This window comes from Globicephala melas, chromosome X (assembly GCF_963455315.2).
Source record: "Globicephala melas chromosome X, mGloMel1.2, whole genome shotgun sequence".
Lineage (NCBI taxonomy): Eukaryota > Metazoa > Chordata > Mammalia > Artiodactyla > Delphinidae > Globicephala > Globicephala melas.
The window spans coordinates 40,153,057-40,163,576 of NC_083335.1; positions in this window are offsets into that span (position 1 = coordinate 40,153,057).

Genomic DNA, 10,520 nt, shown 5'->3' on the forward strand with positions numbered 1-10,520 from the left:
AAGGAGCTGTGGATCTATTTGTAGACCCACTCCTGAGGGCAGAGTAAACATGTGCTCCATAAGGGCAGGTTGGTTCAAGAACTTTGAAGGGAGAGGGCCTGGGCTGTGCAACCTGTTTGTTCATCCAACCTCACTAATCAGGTAAGTGATTCTCTAGATAGAGGAATGAGTGTATAGAGAGGTTACATGTGTTTGGTCGTGGCTGTTCCTCCACATGGAAGAAAATATTGGGAATGGAGGATAAGAATTCTCCAGGAAAAAAACCATGTATTGTTCAATTGACTTAGGTTTCTGCCTTCTAAATGACTGATACTTTAGGTTTGCCTCCATGAAATCACTCTGAGATTTCTTCAATGACATTTTTGTACATGTATCTAAATCATTCAGTCACATGACTATAGACAGTCTTTTATTTCTCTGCAGATGGCTAACTGCTTAGCATAGACTGTGATAATACACATTCACCCTTAGAGGGAGGGCTAACTCATCTCCAAGAGCCCTACCATACTTCCCTGGGTTTCTGTGTTCTGATAATACACCCCTACTGTCTCTTTAAAGCAAACACAATTCCTGACGACAAGCACATGTTTTGTCCGACGAAACTGGACAGAGATTTTTGCCAGTTGCCGGGGTCCCAGTCTAGTGCTTCTAATTAGTATGTTTTCCAAGTGGCAGCCTGAAGAGCTAAGGTGTTTTGCTTTCAGCTAAGGACAAGGGGGTGGAGGAGGGTGGGGAGGTACTTAAGGTGGTGGAAGATCTGCCTGCACCTGGCGGTTACTATAGAAACGTGACGTTAATAAGGCGACCTTGACGACTTTTTAATGGAGACAGAAGCGGCCTGGCAAGGAGAGTAGGTTTCTCCTTCAGGTGTTTGGAACTGAGTTGGGAGAGTGGGTACCCGCGGTGGGGGCTGGACCATGCTGCAGTGTGGGGAGACAAAGGGATCCACATCCAGGTCACTTCTTTCCCGCTTTGGGGGCTCGGTGCCCGGGCTGTCTCGTAGGCAAAGCCATTGGGGTCCTGCCCGGCCCCAGTGGGTGCGGTGTCCTGCTCCAGGGGTGTCCTCTTGCCACTTTCCTAATAAAGGTAGGAGCGCGATAGGTGAGACAGGTAACGACTCTCTCTGAGCTTCAGCTTCCCCCTCTGTAAAATGGGAATAAGGATGCTTTCCCTAAAGGGTCTCTGTGAACATTTAGTGATTACACGTGAATAAGCTGATGGTCCTGTGGTTATCACAGGATCATGGATGTTTGTATGAATTCAGGCCACTTCTTATTCCTTTTCCACTTTGTTCTCAGGGGACATATGAGGAAAGGAGAAGTAAAAGGCCCTGGTGGGAAGCTCATTGTACCTTCTGGTGGTTAGGATCACTACCCAGTTGTTTCAGTGTCCTTGTCTCTAACGCAGTGCCTAGCACAGTGTAGGGCACACAGTTACACCAGTAAAGCATGCTGATTGCTGGATCTGTCTCTCCCTGTGCAGCTCCTCATACTGGTGGCCGAGCTCATATCAGGTGTCTGAAGGAGGCAGGTTCTGAGCATCTGTGTCCTGATGGCTGCTGGAGCTTCTACTCCAAGTTCAAGGGCAGGAGAGCTCAACACTTGACATCTTTCTTTGGATATGCCGCCTGGCTCAAGTGAGTTCATAGATATGATAAAAGCATGTTGTGGAATAGCTCCTGTGAGGTTCACAAAATGTACAGAAGCTATTTTGATTTAATCATGGGAAAGAGGTTTGGCACGTGGGATTTCCATCAGCAGCTACATGCTTTGTAGTAGCCCTTGTTTCCCTAACAGAATGATACTCAGCTACATTCCCTGAAATAACCAGTTCCTCTTTAATATCATTATGATTTTCCTGAGATATAATATTTTTATTTCTGTACTTCAGAAGGAAATGAACATCAACTCTCCCTAAATATTTGGGTATACTTTATTGCATATGATTATTTTGGTTATTTGATGACATAGTATGGATCTGTTAATGTACAAGAGCATAATTGTAAGAATTTTTCACCTGATTAATTTAATTGCATCAGAGAATTATGAATATATACATATATTTCAAATACTATATTGTGGTATGGTTAACATACAAGGTACTGAGCATATGTAAAGTATATGCTCTAAGGACTTCCCTGGTGGTCCAGTGGCTAAGACTCTGCACTCCCGATGCAGGGGGCCGGGTTGATCCCTGGTTGGGGAACTAGATCCCACATGCCGTAACTAAGAGTTCGCATGCCACAACTAAAGATCTCGCACACTGAAACTAAAGATCCCACATGCCACAGCGAAGATTCCACACACTGCAGCGAAGATTCCGCATGCAGCAACGAAAATCCTGTGTGCTGCAACTAAGACCCAGCACAGCCAAATAAATAAAATAAAATAAAAAAGTATATGCTCTAAGTTTTGATATATGTATGCACCTGTGAATCTAATACTACACTCAAGATAATGAACGTATCCATCACCTCAAAAAGCTTCCTTGTGCTCCTTGGTAATCTGCCCACCTAGCTCTCTCCTGCCTCTGTCTCTACTTCAACCTACCTCATTCACATATAACTACTGACTTTTGTCACTTTAGATTAGTTTTCCTTTCCTATAATGTGGAAACATTCCATTATATGGATATACCACAATTTGTTCTATCCATTCACCTGTTAATGGATATTTGGGTTGTTTCCAGCTTGGGGCTCTTGTAAATAAACTTTCTATAAATATTTGTATATAATTCTTTGCTGAGACATATGTTTTCTCTTTCTAAGTAAATACTTAGAAGAGCAACACCTGGGTCATATGGTAGTTATAAAATTAACTTTGTTAGAAACTGCTAAATTTTTTTCCTAAGTAGTCAAATCATTTTTCATTGTCACTAGCAGTGTATGAGATATGAGAGTTTCATCCTCCACAGCCTTGCCAATACTTGGTATGGTCAGTCCTTTTAATTTTGGACTTTCTCAGAGGGGTGTAGTGTTTTCTCATCGTTTTCATTTTCGTAATGACTAATGATGATGAACATCTTTTCATGTGCTTATTTGACATTTGTATATCTTAGTTGAAGTATCTGTTCAAATCTTTTGTCCACTTATTTATTGGAGTATCTGTTTTCCTCTTATTGACCTTTGTGAGATTTTTAATTCTGGATAGCAGATCTATGAATTGCAAACATTTTCTCTCATTCATTCAATGGCTTGTCTTTTTATTCTCTCAACAGTGTTTTTGGAAGAACGGAAGTTTTAATTTTGTGGAAATTTAGTGCATCAATTTGTTCATTTATGGTTTAGATTTTGCTTTTGATTTCATATCTAAGAAATCTTCACCAAACCTAAGGTCACAAGAATTTTCTACTGTAATTTTTCTAGCATTTTTAAATAGTTTTAGCTTTTATGTTTACGTCAGTGATTCTTTTTGAGTTAACTTTTGTATGTGGTGCATTATATGGATCACAGTTTATGTTTGTGCATATGGCTATCCACTTGTTCCAGTACTATTTGTTGAAAAGACTCCTTTTTCCACTGAATTGCCTTTGTAGCTTTGTTGAAAATCAGTTGTCCATATATGTGTGGGTCTATTTCTGGACTTTTTAATTTTGATATACATTTCTACCTTCATCCCAATACCACATTGCCTTGATTACTGTAAATTTATGAGTTTCGAAAAAGTGCTTAACCTCCAACTTTTTTCTTTTCAAAGTTGTTTTTTGTAGACTAGACCCTTTACATTTCACATGAGTTTTTGAATAATTCTGTCAATTTTTAAAAAAAATATGCACACTAGGATTTTTTTTTTTTTGCCTGCATTGGGTCTTCGTTGCTGCATGCAGGCTTTCTGTAGTTGCGGCGAGTGGGGGCTACTCTTTGTTGCGGTGCACGGGCTTCTCATTGCATGGCTTCTCTTGTTGCGGAGCACGGGCTCTAGGTGCATGAGCTTCAGTAGTTGCAGCACGCAGGCTCAGTAGTTGCGGTATGCAGGCCCTAGAGCACGTGGGCTCAGTAGTTGTGGCTCGTGGGCTCTAGAGTGCAGGCTCAGTAGTTGTAGCACACAGGCTTAGTTGCTCTGCAGCACATGGGATCTTCCCGGACCAGGGATCGAACCCATGTCCCCTGCATTGGCAGGTGGATTCTTAGCCATTGCACCACCAGGGAAGTCCCACACTAGGATTTTTTTTTTTTTTTTTTTTGCGGTACACGGGCCTCTCACTATTGTGGCCTCTCCTGTTGCAGAGCAGAGGCTCCGGACACGCAGGCTCAGTGGCCATAGCTCACAGGCCTAGCTGCTCCGCGGCATGTGGGATCTTCCCGGACCGGGGCGTGAACCCGTGTCCCCTGCATCGGCAGGCAGACTCTCAACCACTGCACCACCAGGGAAGCCCCCACACTAGGATTTTTATTGGGATTGCAAGGAATCTATAGATCAGTTTGGGGAGAATAGACATCTTAACAATACTGAGTCTTCTGACCTAGGAGGATGGTATATCCCTTCATTTATTTAGTCCTGATTTAATTTTTCTCAGCAATGTTTTGCAGCGTTCAGAGTTTAGGCCTTTCACATTTGTGGACATGGATGTGCAACATAGGTTATCTCTAGGTAGTTCGTACTTTTTGATGTTATTGTCATGGGAATATTTTTATTACAGTTTCTAGGTATTATATTTTCACTGAACTGTCAGTAGTCAAATGTTGCTGGGGAATCTTTTTGGTTGAAAGCACAGGTTACTCTAAGATGGAAAAGATACTTGATTCTTTTTTTTTTTAAATTTATTTATTTATTTTTGGCTGTGTTGGGTCTTCGCTTCTGTGCGAGGGCTTTCTCCAGTTGCGGCGAGTGGGGGCCACTCTTCATCACGGTGCTCAGGCCTCTCACTGTCACGGCCTCTCCCGTTGTGGAGCACAGGCTCCAGACGCACAGGCTCAGTAGTTGTGGCTCACGGGCTTAGTTGCTCCGCGGTGTGTGGGATCTTCCCAGACCAGGGCTCGAACCCGTGTCCCCTGCATTGGCAGGCAGATTCTTAACCACTGTGCCATTGGGGAAGCCCCAGACCATATTTATTTAACAAAAATGTGAAGATACTAATTATAAAAATTAAAAGATAATCATCACAGTTACTATGCATTAGACAATTTGATATTTTTCATCTTTCTCATTTTTGTTGTTCTTATATGCATGTGGTAGTATCTCATTGCGGTTTTAAGTTTAATTTCTCTGAAATCTTAGTCTCTTTTCATCCAAATGTCCTCTTTTTTTAATCTCCGTTTATTTACTTAACAAACTGGATCTTTTTCCTGTGAAGTTTGCATTCTGGCTTATGTTGATTGTATCTCTATTGTGCTGTTTGTTCTATTCCTCTGGCCCATCCTATTTCCTTTAAAGTGGTAATTACTGTATATATAGAGGCTTGCTCAGATTCGGATTTGTGGAAAGAGTACCTGAGATGTGGAGTTGTACTTCCTGTAGCCCTACATCAGGAGCCTCATCATATCTGGTTGTCTTTCCTACTGTGTCTTTGAGACTGACCACTGGGTCCAGGTGTTGTCAGTCTGATCCACCCATTATGAAATTTCCCATAGACATTTTAACTCATGATTTTTTAGCCTCTTAAAGATTATGGCCTAGATCTATATTTCATTAATGGCTGCAAATGGTAATGTTTTAATTCTTTTTTTTTTTTTTTGGCCGCACCACACAGCTTATGGGATCTTAGTTCCCTGACCGGGGATCGAACCCATGCCCTCAGTAGTGAAAGAGTGGAGTTCTAACCACTGGACTGCCAGGGAATTCCCAGTAATGCTTTAATTCTATAATTTCTTTTGCGTTTATTAGTTGGAATTCTTCTATAAAACAAACTTCCAGGGGCTTCCCTGGTGGCGCAGTGGTTGAGAGTCCACCTGCCGATGCAGGGGACATGGGTTTGTGCCCCGGTCTGGGAAGATCCCACATGCCGTGGAGCGGCTAGGCCTGTGAGCCATGGCCGCTGAGCCTGCGTGTCCGGAGCCTGTGCTCCGCAACAGGAGAGGCCACAAGAGTGAGAGGCCTGTGTACCACAAAACAAACAAACAAACAAAAAAAACTTCCCCTTATCAGCTATGAGGTTACACTGAGGTCTGGTTGACACAGAAGATAAGGATTAATGCTTAATTCTTTTGCAGTATTTCTACTTTTCAAAATAGTGAGTTGTTGGGAGTTCCCTGGTGGCCTAGTGATTAGGATTCTGGGCTTTCACTGCCATGGCCCAGGTTCAATCCCTGGTCAGGGAACTGAGATCCTGTAAGCTGCCCAGTGCAGCCAAAACAAAACAAAAAAAAGTTGTTTCCCTGGGATCCTGCAAAGGTGGAGGTTTTGTTTGTTTGGTTTTTCTTTTAGAGGGTCATCATAGGCTCTAGATGTTTATATACTTGATATTTTAATCTGTTGCAGTCATTGATATTTTCGATGTTCAAATTGTTCTATTATTGGACCATGTGAGAGCCTTTGGGTTGGCTTCTGAGTCTTTGGGTTGGCTGTTGTGTCTTTGACATGTGTGCTGGTATGAGAGTTTGGTTGAGACTCATCTGCTACAATCCCTGCTTAGTCCCAGAATCAGCCTTTTCTCCAAGGAAGCCTGGTTCCTTTTAGTGGGAAATGTGTTTAATTCAATCTGAGCAACTAGAGTTGCTCATTGCTACTGGATTGGTCACTGTTTCTTGTCCTTTTCAGTACCTGGAGTCAGTAATTATGTATTATATATATATATATATTTTAACATCTTTATTGGAGTATAATTGCTTTACATTGGTATGTTAGTTTCTGCTTTCTAACAAAGTGAATCAGTTATACATATACATATATCCCCATATCTCTTCCCTCTTGTGTCTCCCTCTCTCCCACCCTCCCTATCCCACCCCTCTAGGTGGTCACAAAGCACCCAGCTGATGTCCCTGTGCTATGCGGCTGCTTCCCACTAGCTATCTATTTTACGTTTGGTAGTGTATATATGTCCATACCACTCTCTCACTTCGTCCCAGCTTACCCTTCCCCCTCCCTGTATCCTCAAGTCCATTCTCTGGTAGGTCTGTGTCTTTATTCCCATCTTGCCCCTAGGTTATTCATGACCATTTTTTCTAAAAATAGAACTACCATATGACCCAGCAATCCCACTACTGGGCATAAACCCTGAGAAAAACATAATTCAAAAAGAGTCATGTACCAAAATATTCATTGCAGCTCTATTTACAATAGCCAGGACATGGAAGCAACCTAAGTGTCCATCAACAGATGAATGGATAAAGAAGATGTGGCACATTTATACAATGGAATATTACTCAGCCATAAAAAGAAACAAAATTGAGTTATTTGTAGTGAGGTGGATGGACCTAGAGTCTGTCATACAGAGTGAAGTAAGTCAGAAAGAGAAAAACAAATACCGTATGCTAACACATACATATGGAATCAAAAGAAAAAAGAAAAAATGTATTATATTTTTAATGAGAATATCTATCATCTTCCATCCTGAGCTGCTCCTCTGTCATCTTATAGGTAATCATTTTTGTTAGTTTGAGTGTTAACCTTCCATTTAAAAAAATATAATCAATTACAATACATATATTAGTTTTCTCCCCTGTTCATAGATAAAAGGTGTCATATTCTACACCAGTGCTGTGCAATAGAAGTTTCTGCAGAAACAAAAATGCTATGTATCTGTCTGTTCAGCATGGTAGCCACAGGTTACCTGCGGGTGTTGAGCACCTAAATTGTGGCTGTTGTGACTAAGGAACCGAATTTTTAATTTCATTAATATAACTAATATAAATTCAAATAGCCATGTGTGTCTAGTGGCTACTGTATTGGACAGAAGCTCTACACATTTCTCTGCACCGGGCTTTTTTAACTGAACAGTATATCCTGGAGATGACTCCACAGAGTCACATCACAGAGAGGGAGTCCTCATTGCTTCCATAGCTGCATAGTCTGCTAGGATGTAGATGGACCATTGGTGATCATCCAGCTCCCTGCTGGTGGACTCTGTCTTGTTTCTAATTTTTTCCTGTTACAAATTTTTCTGAAAGGCATGACCTTGTGCTTATGCCCTTTTATCTTTTGCATTGTTTCTTTGGGTTAGTTACTTAGAAGAGTGATTACTGGTTCCAAGGGGAAACTCATTTTACTAGTAATTTTACTAGATAGCATTAAACCCTATCCATGGGGGTTGGACCATTTCACATATGCTCCAGTAATGCCTGGGAAGCCTGTTTCCTCACAGACTATATATTTAGTGAGAAGAGGTAGTTATTTTTTTTCCTTGTATCTCTTATCATGAGTTAGATTGAACAATTTTTACATGTTTAAGGACTTTTTTTTGGTGACATACCTGTTAGTATCTATTGCCCCTTTTTCTTTCTTGGTGTTTTTCATGTTTTTTGGTTCCCCCCCTCACTTTTTCATGAGTTCTCTATGTATTACGGATATAACCCTTTGTTGTATGCAAGTTCTAGATATTTTTCCCAATTTGTAATTTTTCATTTTGCTTTGCTTATGTGTTTTTCTTTTGCAATGTATTTTTTTAATGAATATATAATCTTTTCCCTAATTCCTCCTGGATATTTAGTCATAGTTGGAAATGGTTTCTCACCAGCAAGTTTATAGAGGAACTTCACTGTGGGTGTACTTCTGTGGACAGGAGAGGGAAGAGAGAACGATGGATCATAAGGGGTGTTGGGCATTACAGGAACTCTGAGAGGAGGTCTCATCTTGGGAGAAATCTGTGAAAACTATCCACTAAATCAGGAGACTTAGATGTGCAGATCAGGGTCCCAGTCTGGGCTTGTCTTTGAGAACGTGGTCTCTGTGCTTTCTGTCTCCTGTGGATCTGGGTCCAGGCCCCCACCACTGGGAGACAAGGCCCTAAATGAAGCAGAAACTCCATGTCACCTCTGATGGACCCCTCAGATAACTAAATGGGAGGGACCACCCTCCTAGAGATAAGACAGACACAAAATCACTCTCGAAATCTATCATGCAACCCAGCCAAGAACTAAGAGAAAGTAACGCTCTAGCTCGCACCCATGACAGAACCAAGACTGAAACCACACAGTGTTATAACCTTGACATTCACTGTCCTTCTGGGAGGGAAGTCTCGTCAGGAGAAAGTAGTAGCCTCTTAGGGCTGTGCAAAAGAACAGAGGTGAGGGTTACGAGCAGCCTCAGTTTCCCAAGTACAACCTCTCCCCTCTCAACTGCATTATTTCCTGTTTAGATGCCAGGTTTCCTGGACTCAGGGTGAAGCTTGGACTAAACTTGTTTGGAATGGAGTCCCTTTGAGGTCATACCTCACCACCGCATGGTGTGCGCACTAGCATCCACCTTGCTGCCTGTGGATGTCTCCAGTTACCCAGGTCTACTGATCAGGAGGGGGAAGGTATGGGATGCAGATGTGGAATTGGACTGACCATGCCTGGTACACAGTAGACAAATAATTCACATTTAATAAAGAAATGAGATGCAGATGCAGGAGTAAGCAGGAAGTGAAAGCTACCTACATGTCCTTTCATTCTTTTTATACACATGAATTCTTTAACGGGCATTGGGATCATACAACAGTTAATTTTCGTAATCTGCTTTAAAGGAAACTTTTTGTTTCTATTCCTAAAAATTATATCTTTTCATTGGGAAAAAAATAACCCATGGAAAATGAAGAAAGATGCCTCTAAGTAGATGTGTGTGATAGTATAGTGGGTCATCTATGAAATGGCATGTTGATACCTACCTCAGATCTGTTGTGAGGAAAAATGAACAAACCGATAGAAGATATCTGATCTATAATATCATAAAACTTCAATAAATATATGTATGGTTTCTCCTCTGTTCTCCCCTAAGAAAACAGATGACTTAAATAAAAAGAGCTCATAGAGATCATTTGGATTTGAAGGAGCAGAAAGGAAATGTATATGTTATGAATGTTATGCCATATATATTCTCTTTCAGAGCTTCTAAAATGGACACACCTGTTTTCTCAGTTTCTTTGCTAACTGAATCAGGAGACACTAATTTTAGTCGCTTTTTATCTGCTGTGTTCAAAGTCTTAGAGTTGCCATGTCTCAGCTAGCTCTAAACAGTGTCTCAGTGCCTCCTGAATATGACCCTTCTTCCCTTTGTCCAGGCCTAATTTTTCTGTCTTTCATTCACACTGTTGCTCAGTTAGGTCTGTACATCCGAAACCTAATCTGGGTCATCCTGGTGAAAGAAGATGTGATTGCAGTCAGTTAGTTTTCCTGTGTTCAGACTAACACCCAAATCCTTCAGTTGGTTTGGGCATGTATCCCATTTTGAGCTTGAGCTGATATTGTATTGCAACTGATGGGCATGTGTGTATTTTCCTTTTCTTATTTTTAGTTGCATAAGGAAGGTACTTTAAAGTTGATTTCATTTTCACATGTTGATTGCTCCTGGGGACTTTGTCTGATTTATCCTGTGACTAAACTTTTCCTCTGAATCCTGCTGTTTAAGCATTCTCCCCTCTGGATGCTGTAGGGCTGGGTGCTAGGT